Raw genomic sequence first — 13,903 nt, forward strand, 5'->3', positions numbered from 1 at the left:
GTTTACCAAGTTGAAGATGTTTCACTTTCCATCCAGGAAGCTTTTTTAATTGTCCATAGTCCAGAGGCATGGGCCAGTATCGGGTATTGCAGGCCAAAAACAACCTCAACAACTCCCTTTTACTAAGGAGTGAAGCTGTTCTTTCGGTTCAATTTGCATGTTTTCTAAGCCATAACAACGCTTTTGTTTGGGCGAATATATAAAGCCTGGAATTCAACGCGAATCCAGACATTTTGAATTGAAAAAGCTTCCTGGATGCAAAGCGAAACATCATCAACTTGGAAAACAAAGTCCAGCGTATTGTTTTTTTAACTTTTTTTTTTGGAATCACATAATGCAAAGTTTTGACAGAACATCTCTAGATCAACCCCAGCCCTGGGTTCTTCAGCTCCGCCATGACAGTTTCAGCAGGATGTGGCACTGAGGTCGATGATGAAGCAAGATTGATCTTTATCTGCTGAACAACTTCCCCTCAGCAGTATGTTTTGGATCAATTCAATCTTTGCAAAACTAAATTGGTTTAAATCTTCAAGTATACTGTTTTAAATACATATTTAGTTACAGGTTTGCTGATATCAAAAGAGTCCTTAATGTTATGTACTTTAGCAAGGTTGCTTCACAGTACCTTTCATTGGGTGTACTCATCATATGTGTCAAGCTCAATTTTTGTCTCATCTGACTTAAGCACACAGTTCATGCCAAGGTCCAGGTGATGTTTTTACAGATAAGAGACCTTCTCCTTTCCCACCTTCTTATCAACTCTCAAGAAAAAACGTCACATTTGGTGAAACTTTAATTATATAACACTTTCTCAAATTGAATCATTGGAATCCCATTTCTAGAGGTTAATCAGAATGCCTTGAAGGGTCGAAATTATAGTATGTCTCAAATTGACCTTCAGATGGCGCCATCTCCCTGGAAAAGACATGTTCCTCCTTCTGTACGTCTGCTTAAACCAGGGGGAGGAACTATGTATTTGACATGAAAGTGTCACCAACAATAATTACAGATGTTGGTTTCTTCTGCAGCATGCAGGACATATTCTGTAGGTTCTGAGGCCCCTTGTGCTCTAGGAACCCATTGACTGGAATGTTAATATGCAGAAAGGCGGTATGTTCAGAGGTAAACTTCAAACAAACATCTGCATGCATGAAGACACCAAAATCAAAGCTATTGCAAGTTGTACCCCATTTTCCTCTATTAATATAGCCTGTATTCCATTTAGCAGCGTTGCCATTTGTTGCTGACTTTCAGTGCCAGGCTACTGTTATTTACAGTTTTCTGTTTATAAACGTTTAGGCATCACTTTCTGCCATGCAAGCTACCGGACGTTTGCAAACGAATGTCTGCTGTCAGAGCTGCTAAGAGGCCCAACCTGGCTTTGTGGTTCTTAAGGTCGGGTAGACTTTCTTTTGGTCTTGTCTCTGCAGCTCAAACACTTGGTTCAGGTTTCAGCCTCACTGTACAGCATTTACTTTAGTGGAAACTCACACCAGAACCTTGGCTGAGGCAATTTTGCAAAGAGTTACTGTGGAAGATTAGCACAAAATAAAAGCATCAGATACCAGAGATGAGGTTACAGACCCAAATAATGTCTGCCAAACAAGAGCATTCCTCTTGACTGGATCTGATCTTAGTCGTAAAACAGATTTTATGTAGCTGCTTATGATAAACATCTAAAACACAGGTGACAAACTTAAGCCCTTATGCTTTCAAATGTGTCCCTGCATTGCTAACAGTTATGGATTATTATATCACAAGCTATGAACGTTATGCCAGGACTTTATGGTAAACAAACTATAACTACAGCTCCAGGCTTGCATTGCAGCCATGAGTCACTAGAGGTGATAGAACCAGCAGCAAGCCACCATCTGGTCTCTTTCCCCCGTAAGTGTTGCTTTCAGATCCAAGTGTAAACAGATGGCTGATGCTGGTCAAAGCTCCTCTAGACTCCCCCTTTCATACCTTTCAAAAAGAGGCTTGATTAAACTCAGAGCCTGCAAGAACAGGTCATCTGCAGAGGTTCCTGATTTGTCTTCTGGTCAAAACCATTCCAGCAAGACCAAACCACCTCTGTTCTTGGTTTAAGAGGGAATTCTCGGGATAGCCGGAGACTATTCCTCCATTCCGTTCTGAAAGCCCACTTAAGTTGTGGTTTAACTAAATACTTTGGCCAAGTGACCAAACATAACCACCTGTTTGCATCACCATAGCTTTAACTGTAGCCATACATATATACTTGCCTTCTTTTCTTTACCCCACTTCCTAAGTGCTTTCCAGAAAGAAGCAGTGGAACAGTAAACCCTTTGTATTGTGTTTTTTTTTATTTTTATCAATTGTTAGTTTATTAGTACCTGGGCAGGGGCTTAATAACATATAGGCTTTAATTCTCTTATTTGCTTCAGAAGACGTTCTCTTGACCTTTCTGCTGGGTGTTGTATTTTGTGATTTGATAACAATGATACTGTTGGATTTCTGTAAAGGACAGGCTGCCAGTTGGTTATAGATCATGCAAACTGCTCTCTCTCCTTTTCACTTTCTCATTTTTCGGTGTTCCTGTTGGCTGTTAAAGCTAGCTACTGTTATGTTTATTATCAAATTGTCTGAGTGGGGAGCCCCTCCTCTCCTTCTGTTGCTACAAGTGGGTGCCATTGTACAGAGCTCCATTAATGCCATATTCCAAATTCTCTTTAAAGCTGTTCCTTTTATATTTTCAAATAGTTTATTGACTTATTATTTAGCATTTAATTAAAGGTATAGTGGAGGATTTTTGCAATTTTTTTTAAATACCCGCCCTCCCCACCTTCCTGTCCACCTTGAAAAAAAAAGTGCACATGCACAACCCTGTACCAACTCCAGAGAGGGAATGCATAACACACGTGTAAGAGCATGCACAAACCCATTTCTCCTTTTATATGTGTATATATATATATATATATATATATTGTTTCTAGGGCTGTCAAAATTAACCCATTAACGTGAGATGATTAATTTCTGGAATTAACATGATTTTTTTTTTTTAAGTTTTCCCAACCTGTTTTACCCACAATTCACTTGTTTGACATGAGCGAGATGTAGGAGTCAGAAGAACCCATTGGCCTGCTGGATGGACAGTTCAAGTATAAAAAAACAAAGATGGAACAGTAAACAAACCTGTTGCGGTTTGCTCACATTGCAAGAAGGACTCTTCATTTCACTAAAGGACCTTAAATATCATCTTAAAGCCAAGCATTCATTTGTTGGGGTGTTCAGGTGTTACGCCTGGTATGCTTCAGACCACCGTCACCGAGCGCAGGGCATTAAGTAAGTTTACTTTCAGTTCACTTATCCTATATTTGCTAAAAACAAAAACAAAAAAAACAAAAAAAAAGAGCAATGGCTTAGTTGCCAAAATTGTTGAAAATTAAATTCTGTTTTTTGGATTTGGATTTGTCATTAATAAAAAACTAAATGTAATATGCATCTGGTTCAGGCCTATGATTAGCTCTGACCTCTGATTGTAGTAGAGAAGAAATATTGCTGGAGAAAAACACAACCTGACGCTTCCCGTCAATGCTTTCTAAAGCGACTTCCTAGAAAACACAAAACAGCATCAGCTGGAACCACAAACAGGTTTAGCGACTGCTCTGAACATGGTTTGTGGTTTTTTAAAAGCTCTTGGCAGTTTATGCTCAATTATCAGAGAACCGTCTGAAATGCTTCTCCTGGTCACCGTTATTATGCTTGATGTGACTCATATCCGTTTGGTCACATTTCTGTTTTCACATTGGTGCTTTTGGCTCAGAAAATGAAAGAGGGAACTGAAAAGAAGTGTTCTGTAAAGAAACGGCGCCATCAGGGGACATCTTTTCTCCTCATTGAATCCAAGGTCAAAGGTCAATCTCCTGGTACGCTGCAGACGGAACATCCCAGGCTTTTGAAAACACTCCATTAACCCAACTGCCCTGAGACATTTTAGGGACCGATTCAATGCCAGTAAAATGCGAGCATGGTTACCAGCGGGCTCTATTATACAGTTAAATGACCTGCAAACATTGTTCTGAAGGAAAGGTATTTAGAGGGCAGCCACATCATTACGCAGTGTTCCATTTCCTCCTCGGGTTTTACAGGTGAATCTTACATTCAGTCCAAACCACAGGAAGACTATATTAAACCCTACCAGCAAATTTCCTGCTCGCTTGTTTAAGCCTGCAACCAACATCCTGATGGATGGATATTTCAGAAAAAAAAAAGAAAAATACAACCTGTTGGAAAACCTTTGTTCCCCTTTTTTTCCAATGCAAACTAGAATTTGCCAGAATATTTTGGAAAAGAAAACTCCTCATTTAATCGTTTGTACTTTCCGTAGATTTTAGCTCCTGAGCTCCAGATCAGATTAAACATGATTATTTAAAACTTTTCCATCTTTCTTCGAGTTTCCGAGCCAAAACACAGGTGGGTGACATACAGCTATTAGAGCATATTACAGAAGATTTCTGGGCCAAAACAAGCACAGAGACATGCTTGAAATAGCACAGTGGAACTGGGAAGTTAGGTTTTTAGCCATCTGCTAATGAGAGAAACTTCTATCGTCTAGGAAGTCAAACAGAGCTTGTTCCTACAAGGACAGCGTCCAGCATTTGACTTAAGAGTCTCACCTGGTTGAACCTCATCTGGCTTTAAATGACAACTGATAAATGAAAGCCTTGGTTAATCTGGGACCTGGCTCAGAACTAGCCTGCCTGGTTGTGTGTTTCCTGGACGGGGCCACCTGTAGAGTTGGTTTACAGTTGCCTTTTGTATCTCTGTCTCTTTCTGTATGTCTGCTTCTGTCTCCTTGAACCCCAGTCGGCCTCGGCAGATGGCCGCTCACACTGAGCCTGGTTCTGCTGGAGGTTTCTTCCTATTCAAAGGGAGTTTTTCCTCTCCACTGTCGCTACAAGCATGCTTGGTGTGAGGGATTGCCTCGGAGTCAGTGAGTTGATAGATTCAAATTTTTTTCCTTAGATAGAAAACTTTAAACCAATCTTACTGCATGATCTGGCTGAACTGTAAAGTGCCTTGAGATGACATGTGTTGTGAATTGGCGCTATAGAAATAAATTGAATTTAACTGACTCTGAGTGAACTCTTTGCCTCTTCAGTTGCATCTAAATAGAAGAAGTAGAGGTGCTAATGAAGCCCTGTTCTACTGCAGCTGGACCTCAGTCATACAAACTACTGAGCAATCCCCTTACTGGACCAATGAGAGGTGCAATTGATCCAGAACTGAATTCAATAATTGTGTCTGTGCCCCTTTTGTCATGAATATTAGTGCCACTGTGCTTAGTCACCCTGTGTGTTATAGTGACAGATGTCAAGATTTATAAAGATCTCATTTCAGAGCAGACATCATGAGATATAATCCCATAAACACAAACTTTACGGAGATATCTACTAATCCACATATTTTTGGCATTAGCACATTTCATTTATCATGCAGTTCTGGCATCAGATATTTAGTATATGAGACTCCTGGTATTCTATCTTTATGTTTTGATTATTTTTCCATGCCAACTCTTTTATTAGCCCATTTACACCAGATATAAAGAAAATGTAATTTAAGGCAATGCAAGGTTGGACAGTCTTTATTTGGACCTGCAGCACATGTCGTAGCTCAAATGTCCCGAATAGATTTAGCCAAAACAAGAACCGATTATTAAGGATTTGCCCATTGGATCAACATCAAACACCTCTAAAGCAACTTTAAAACTTCAATAAATGTCTTTAGCAGACATCTTTTCACTTCCTGCCTCTCAATCAGTTTCACATTGACCAGATGGAAGAAAATATAATTTTTTTTCTAAGTCTGTCAAATGGGATGACAGTGTTCCAGTTCGAAGGCTGAGAGTAACAGAACCTGGAACACCAGATTTTTCTATCTAAAAACTTGGAGTGTTTCACTGCCTTCTCCTGCAGGGTCAATACAATGCAGAGAGAAATGAAATCAGACAGGGGCGGCAAAACCATCAAGGAACCAGAATCACCCAGCATCTGGACTGAATTAGGACCCATCACGTGGACACAAAGTAGATCTGCATCTTGATGCCCTGACACGCACCGTAGCGCTTGACGATCTAAGTGCCCAACCTACCAGGTCTGTTCTGGTCTCAGCTGCATAGATCTTTACAGAAAACACATCTGGTTCCCATACATCGTATCAAGAGAACATAGATATTTAAGCGCTGTTGAGTGAGTGAGCAGATCGGCGGCAATAGACTGACATTTGCTGCTGTCAGCTTTAGGTAGTTCGGTTTGGAACAATGAGCTCCACCAACTCATTACTTTTATCACCAGAGACCCAGAATGATTGTGATAGTTCAGGCCCTGAACTAATTAATGCTGAGATGGGAACTGGCGCCTGTTGTCTCCAATCAAAAATAAAACTGAGTCTAGAAAACGACAGCTGGGGGTGGGTTGTTGGTTGTGCTTTAATATAATATTAAAAGAATAAAAAGGTCTGTATGTAAAGCTCAGACAAGATGGTGGCACAGGGCGGATTTTAAGAGAAACTTTAAACAACTGAATTCTTATTCACTAGAAATTAGGGGTTATGATGAAAACAGATACAGCATGACAAATAAAAATTTGAACTATTTATTTTGTTGCTTCTCCATCTAGGCTGAGAATGCCAGGGTGTGGTCGATGAGAGAAAGAAAAAAAAGGTCCATCCTGGATGATTTGATGGACTGTTTTGATTTTGATCAATTTAAGAAAAGCAACATAAACAAATATTTATAAATTCATAAATGAATCTATTACCTTCTAACATTGCTGAGCCTCTACAGGTTACTCAGTGTGTTATCTGCAGCTTTCAGGCTCCATCTGCCAAACAATCTTCACAGCAACCCTTCTCCTTATAAAGTCTCTCTGGCTGTAAACATGGATTCTGAGTGTGCTGACAGTTTATCTTTGGTCCGACTGCAGATAAGAGAGAAGCAGACAAATTCACTGACTTCAAAGCAGTGGATCTCTGTGAACCGCAGAGGCTGGTGCCCCAAGCTGTTTAATCCAGTGATTTCTCCCTGCATCAGATGCAGACCTGTGATGTATTTTGTGTCTGCGTGGTGGTTTGAGCTTTAGAGGTGCTGTTTGAGTGAAGCCCAACCTTAAGAGGCCTCAATCCTTTTTAACTCCACAGATATGTGCAGCTGTAGTGCACAAGTATTCATACCCCTGAACTTTTTAACAGCAAATATGTTTCAACCACAAACCTCTGGGTGAATTATCAGGAATTTTATGGGCCATCCATACACAGAGAGGGTCATAACTGAAGTTACAGATTTTTTTCTAAACAGAAACATCTTAAAAGTGTGTGTTGGGCATTTATCTAGCCTCATTAACTCTAAGAGCTCTAAATAAAATCCAGTGAGGACAACTTTCTAAACAAGAAAACTAATAACTAGAAAAGTTCAGCCGTTCTGGTTTTATTCTCAGAAGTTCTTTGGATAAAATCAGAGAAGATCCTGTATCATGACGACCAGGGAGCCCGGCAGACTGGTTAGGGAGGACGTTCTGGTTTGGTTTAAAGCAGGGTTAGATTCTAGACAAACATCCATCCATTTTCCATCACGCTTATCCCTGGTGGGGTCGAGAGAAGTGCTGGTACCTATCTCCAGCTATCAATGGGTAAGAGGCAGGGTACACCCTGGACAGGTCGCCATATCACAGGGCAACGCAGAGACAAACAGGAAAAACAACCATTTATACACACACTCACAACTAAGGAGAATTTAGAGAGGCCAATTAGCTTAACAGTCATGTTTTTGGACTGTGGGAGGAAGCCGGAGTACCCGGAGAGAACCAATGAATGCACAGGGAGAACATGCAAACTCAATGCAGAAAGACGAGGATCAAACCCAGAATTTTCAGCAGTGCAGCAGTGCTCCCCACTGCTACACTGTGCAGCCCGACCAACATCCAAAGCTTTGAAAAAATCTCACATAGATCTGTGAAACCCATCATCTGAACACATCCAAAGAGACTAACAGGCTGGACAAGGAGAACCTTAATCATGAGTTAGAATGCTCTAGTTAAAGGCCTAAGTCTAATCTGGAATCTAATCTGTGGTAATACTTGAAAACTGATGTTCTTAGATGTTCTCCATCCAATCTGAAGCTGATTTGAAATAAACATGCCCAAAATTGATATTCACTGCTGACGGAGATGAACCACAAATACCAGCTTCAGCCCCATGTGGTTCTAAAGAGTTGTGAAATATAGATGCATGCTGGAGTTTAAGGTTTTTATTTATATAAAAAAAAAACATAAAAAATGTATCTTTTGCTAAGAATCCCTCAAATCCCAGTGCAGTCTGTGGCTGGAGTTAAAATGCCAATAAAGTTAAACTGGTTGTGAATAATTTTTTTTGGCTCTGTAAAAACATATTAGACAATAAACATTCAGTAGTTCCAGCTCTGGACACCACCATAGTATTTCTGTTAATTTATCATCATGCCAGGCATCAAACATCCCATTGTCTCAGGGAACTTCACAGCGAGGTGGAAAAGTGATCAAAATATTCATAGACCAGCTTCTATCACTGCTGTGAGATCCAATGCTTTTAGAAATCTTCTCCACACCATGCAGTAAATTGCTCTCCAAGCATCCAAGATCTCAAGCTAAACGTCTGGGAGTAATTTTAAGCAAATGTGAAGGACTCAAATGACCCATGTCAAAGTTTGGTGGAGGTTGGGTGAGGACCCAAATCAAGAAATACAAAATAAAAAATACTGACAACAAAAACAAGAAGGTGCCAGGGAGAAACACACATAGGGAGCCACATAACAACAAAACAACAAGAAACAAGCATTGAGGAACTGCAGATGTGGTGTATATATGGTGAACAGAACATAGGATGGGCTAATGAGCCGATATGGAACAAAACACTGAATAGCATAAATTCAAGTGGAAGTGAAAACTTAAAAAAAAAAAAAACTAAAACAGAAGTCAATAAGCAAAGAATCATAACAACACAGGGATGGGGCAGAGCTGCTAGCCTCTGGTTGTCAGCACATCCTGCTGGTAGGTCTTAGTATTTAGGGGAGAAGCATCAGATAAGCTATCTGGGATGCTAAACCCTTGGTTTTGTTCAAAGATCTCCTTTCCTGTGATTTAGAAAGCAGTGGTTGATTATTTTATAGACATCTCCATAAGAATGTCTTCATTGTTTGCATTTTTCAGGACAACATGATGTCCTTCGGTCTCCCTTGGGTCACAAAGCAACGGTGTCAGATGTCACAGGAAGGATATCATCTCTGCTGTTTGTTCTTAATCTCTATTATGCACCTGCCGGATTACGTCAGCCTGTTTTGATACTCAACATCTTTCTTTACTCATCAACATAGTGTCAGCAAATCTCAGCAGAACATTATGACCTGCAACCTTGGCTGAAGTTAATTTGTTGATCTGTTTTTCACCTCCCATTTTTTACTGCCTATTGCAACTACTTTAAGAAACAGGAATATATTGTTTTAAACTGTAGGAGATGGTTACTGCTCAGTTTTTGGAGTGAAATTATGAATGTGAGATGGGCTCTATTCCATCTGTAAAAGACCTTAGATGTCCCCGTGTCGCACAGGAAGGCTGCAGTCGTGTGTAGGCATGCCTGCCACTTAACGTGCCTTCCCCTGAAAACATTGTGTGAGTAGGAGCTCAAAGCCACACCCATGTGATAATGTACATTGCACTGTGGCCTATACTTACCCAGCTCACCGCAGAACTCTGCCCTGCAGTTAGGCTGAGAATGTGGCTCTGTGCCTGGCTTTCTCACAACAACCCGTCATGCATGGACGTGGAGACTCCACAGAAGGATGGAATATTCTGGTGTGAAGGGCTTTCCTGCTGACATCTTCCGTGAATTGGACAAATTCCTTCAGTGTTTTCTGAGGTGGATGAAAGTGGCTGAAACTGAAGGAGTTTGGCTCATTTCAGGATTATTTTTTAACATAAAGCAGGTTTTTTTTGCTGCCCGGAAAGGCTGGGATGGTCCAATACAAGCTGTATATTGTACCCAAAAATACCTTTTAGCCATTTTACAGATTACCATCTACAAAGGAAAACCTGAAAATATATGGACAGTAGACCCCATAAAAAATAAATCTAAACCAACCTAGTTATTAAAAGTAAGCATTCTAATTATTTATATACACATATTACAGATCAGGGATCACCAACATGGTGCCTGTTCTGAAATTAGCCCAACCCACTAATAAACTACTAGGTTTATTTCATTTTTCATCACTTTTATTTATATAGAATGTAAAAACAGGAATACATTATTTAAAAAGCATCAAAAATATGCTTATTAGAGCAACACTAATGTTTTCTTTGACCCACCTTGCTTTGAGATGTCTTGAATTATTTATCATATCAATATACATCAATAGGTACATATAGATCTTCAGTGTCGGCTGCACTTCTCAAAAACTCGCTTCATGGCCTTGAGAGGGTTGTATCTGTCACTGAGTGAGTCATGTGACCCAAAGCTTTAAGGCAGTCTGAGCTACTCTTAAATAAGAGAGCTAGATAAGCTGAAAGCTGTTGTTAGGCAGCAAAACAGATGTAAAACCTGATCAGACACATGTTCGGTTCTCTGATGTAGGATTTAATCAAAAGGGGGAAATGTTTCCTTGTCTTTACAGGTAACTCAGTCTGTTGGTCCAAAGTGGTCTGCTATCAGATTCCCAAAGTGAGAGGGAGACCGTTTAATTTTATGAAGTGTGGTGTTGCCAGTGGCTTTTAGGGGTACTAAACCTGGAAGCTTCAGGTCAAGTTTGCGGTTGTTCTTCCCGGTAAGTTCTTCCTTAGTATTACCAGTCCAAAGCAGATAAAAGCCCAATTTAAACTACCCTTTTGAAACCATGCCTAGATTAGTCCGAGGCGGTAACCGAGATAAATGTTGAGTGTAAATGGCAGGCACAACTAAACCGGACCGCGCCAGACACAACCGAACCGCGCTAACATGGTACTAGTTCATCAGTAGGGCTCGGCACGGTTTAGTTCTGGGTCAGTACTCAGATAACAAAGAGCGCATGAGCAGTTTGCGTCTGTAATCATGAAACTTCAGAGATTCCTGAAAATACAAGCTTCTTTACGTGACACAAAATTTTCAGTGATGAATTTTGCTTAGCGGTGTGATGAACCTCAATATCTGTCGTTCTTTCCTGCGTCTGTAAGCCTTGATTAGACAATCGTTTGTCGTATCCACTTCCCAAAAGCCGACTCTGTCAAGTAAATTCACCAAAGGCCGCCTTCTTCACCTGGCTCTCCACAGTCAATGAAATATCACAATGATAACAAAACATAATTTCTTGAATGTTATTACGGTCGTAAGGAACCGAGCTTGGCATGGCTAACTGATCCAAGTTCGGTCCGAACTCGGTATGGATTGGTTTTCAGAGGGTAGTGTAAATGGGCTATAAAGAAGGTGATTATAAAGACTTGGTAACCCAGACGCAGCGTCTTCCTGCACGTCTCTAAATGTGACAGGTGTGTATATTTAAGAGTTTTTCTTTATCTAATTACCATATGGTCAGACTCTGCAAATAAGTTAAGAAGCATGACAGAAACCAGAAATCCCCTGTTAGAACATGTAATTTAAAGCGGAAAGACCTTAGACTAGGCCCCAAGCATTAAACCCATCTGCCACAAACCTACAATACAAACCAGTGTCCCACTATGCAGCTCCTAGGTTTTACAATTTGGTCTGCATTTTTATCCTAGGCACCATAGAGGACACATTTCATCAGGTAATTCAAAATGCTTCTTGAGGAAGAGCTTTTCACCAGTTTCTCATATGTATTATACTCTCGTTAAGCTGTTGCAACACCAGTATTATGCTGTATTATCTAAAGGGACAACAGGGACAACGCCCTTCTACACAGGTCTAGAAGTCTGAAGCATTAAAGGTATTAACTTTGCTGAAAGAGACAAATACAGCAATTCATTGAGCAGGAAGTAACAACACAATTCTGCTTAGAAACTTTAAGTAAGTTTTAGGAAATCTGCTGCCAGAAATCTGTCAAGATAAATATAAGGTTCATGTGAAGATAATACGAGTCTCAAAGCCAAGCTGAATTGGAACCAGAGTTAATCTTAATAATGTTCTAATAAAATACAATTAGCTGAACTTCTAACGTTGGAGTCTATAGAAGTGTAAGTGTTTGAGGCAGACTCAGCTTCTCTCTTCCTTTCTACACCCACAGCCTGTCAGGAGTGGGTGGAAATTCAGCCCAGATCCAGGTGTGGGAAGCCTTTAATTTACCCTTTAAAACTGTCATTACAGACTATTCTTTCTTTCTCCATTTCAATTCCTACCCAATGTCTCTAGCTTGTGTTCAGTGCTTCTTGCTTTTGATATATATAAAAAACTGTGATTTTAAATTATCTGATATAATTACACAGAAGCAAAGCAAGAAAAGATTGATTAATATATTGGTTGAATATCAGATTCCAATTTTACATTTTAAGGTTATTAACTGGGCTTTTAGGGTCACTAAAGGGGCCATTACTGTAACCAAGTTGGATGTCAAGGTCATTAATTGAGCCAATAAATTCATTAATTGGGAGGTTACAAATTAGGCCAATAAGGACATTATTTGGGCCATTATATAAGGGTTCATTTTACTATCTGGCTGGTTAATACTACTAATTGGGGGCTAAGGTCACCTCCTGTGTAGTTAAGATCACTAATTTGGCAATTCAGGTCACTTAATTGGCTGTTGAGATCATTAACCAGCTATAGCTTCTATAAGCTCAGTGATTTGGTCGCAGCTTCTTGACTCAAACATTCTCTAACAATGCCGTGTGAGTTTTTTTGGTCACATGTCCATCAGTGTGAACTGCTGATAAATCATCAGGGGAGATTAGTCAGGCCTGTAGAGCAGGCTTTGGAGTTGCAGAGGGAAGAATTGTTTCTAACCGCAAATGTTAGCAATTGCTGACGTATTTTCTTTGTTGCTTTCCCCCTAGTTTTTCTGCAGCAAATGGCACCATCTGCCATGATGCCTCATTCGTATCCCACTTGGAACCTTGTTGTGACATAGGGCAGATTTTACCAGGAATGCTGAACGTGTTACAGTATTTGTCTTATTTGTCTTTTATAACTTAGAACCTTCATCTGTCTTGGAGCATGCTAATTCTATAACCCCGGAGATATGGAAGGGTGCTTCTTTTGGGGAACAAGGGACTCTGCTGTTCAGTGCAACGTAAGCTAGTTGTGCTAAGCATGCTAATCGCTTATGTTGAGACAGCTTAAAATCTTGACTCAGAAACTTTCTTTTTTTATATTAGTACATGTAAAAGTTCAGTGAAGAATAAATAAGTTTCATGATGCAACTGAAAGTTCCTAATGTGGAGCTTGAATCAGAGAAAAACTGGAACAGGTTTGTCAAATCCTCACAAAGAAATCTACAAATCTGTAAATTGATGTCTTTCGGTTTTCATTGAACTTCCATTTATTAACCCCGGTGTTCTGTCAGACAAACATACTTATAGTCAATATGCATGCGCAAGACAACAAATTTGGGTTTATCCTTTAGTTTTGTACATAAAATAGACTTTAAACTACCTTGATGTCTTTAGTCATGTACAAAAACCAATTTAAAGTCAGATCGCCATACACAAAAAAAACCCCACCAAAAAGTAAGTAATTAAATAGGTTTGTTGTGCATGAAAAAACACACCTGTTTAGATAGTTTAAAGTGTATTTTTCATACAAAACTAAAAGGATAAACTAAAGGGATAAATGGGGATAAACTAAAGTGATAAACGGGTATTGGCTATATGTATGCTGGTGTAACCAAGCTGTTTTAAGGCTTATCCTTTATTTCCCGTTTCTAAACTTACTCTGTCAGGCACTAAGTCTGTAATCTCGCGAGATTTGC

This window comes from Cyprinodon variegatus, unplaced genomic scaffold (assembly GCF_000732505.1).
Source record: "Cyprinodon variegatus isolate N-32 unplaced genomic scaffold, C_variegatus-1.0 Scaffold146, whole genome shotgun sequence".
NCBI lineage: Eukaryota > Metazoa > Chordata > Actinopteri > Cyprinodontiformes > Cyprinodontidae > Cyprinodon > Cyprinodon variegatus.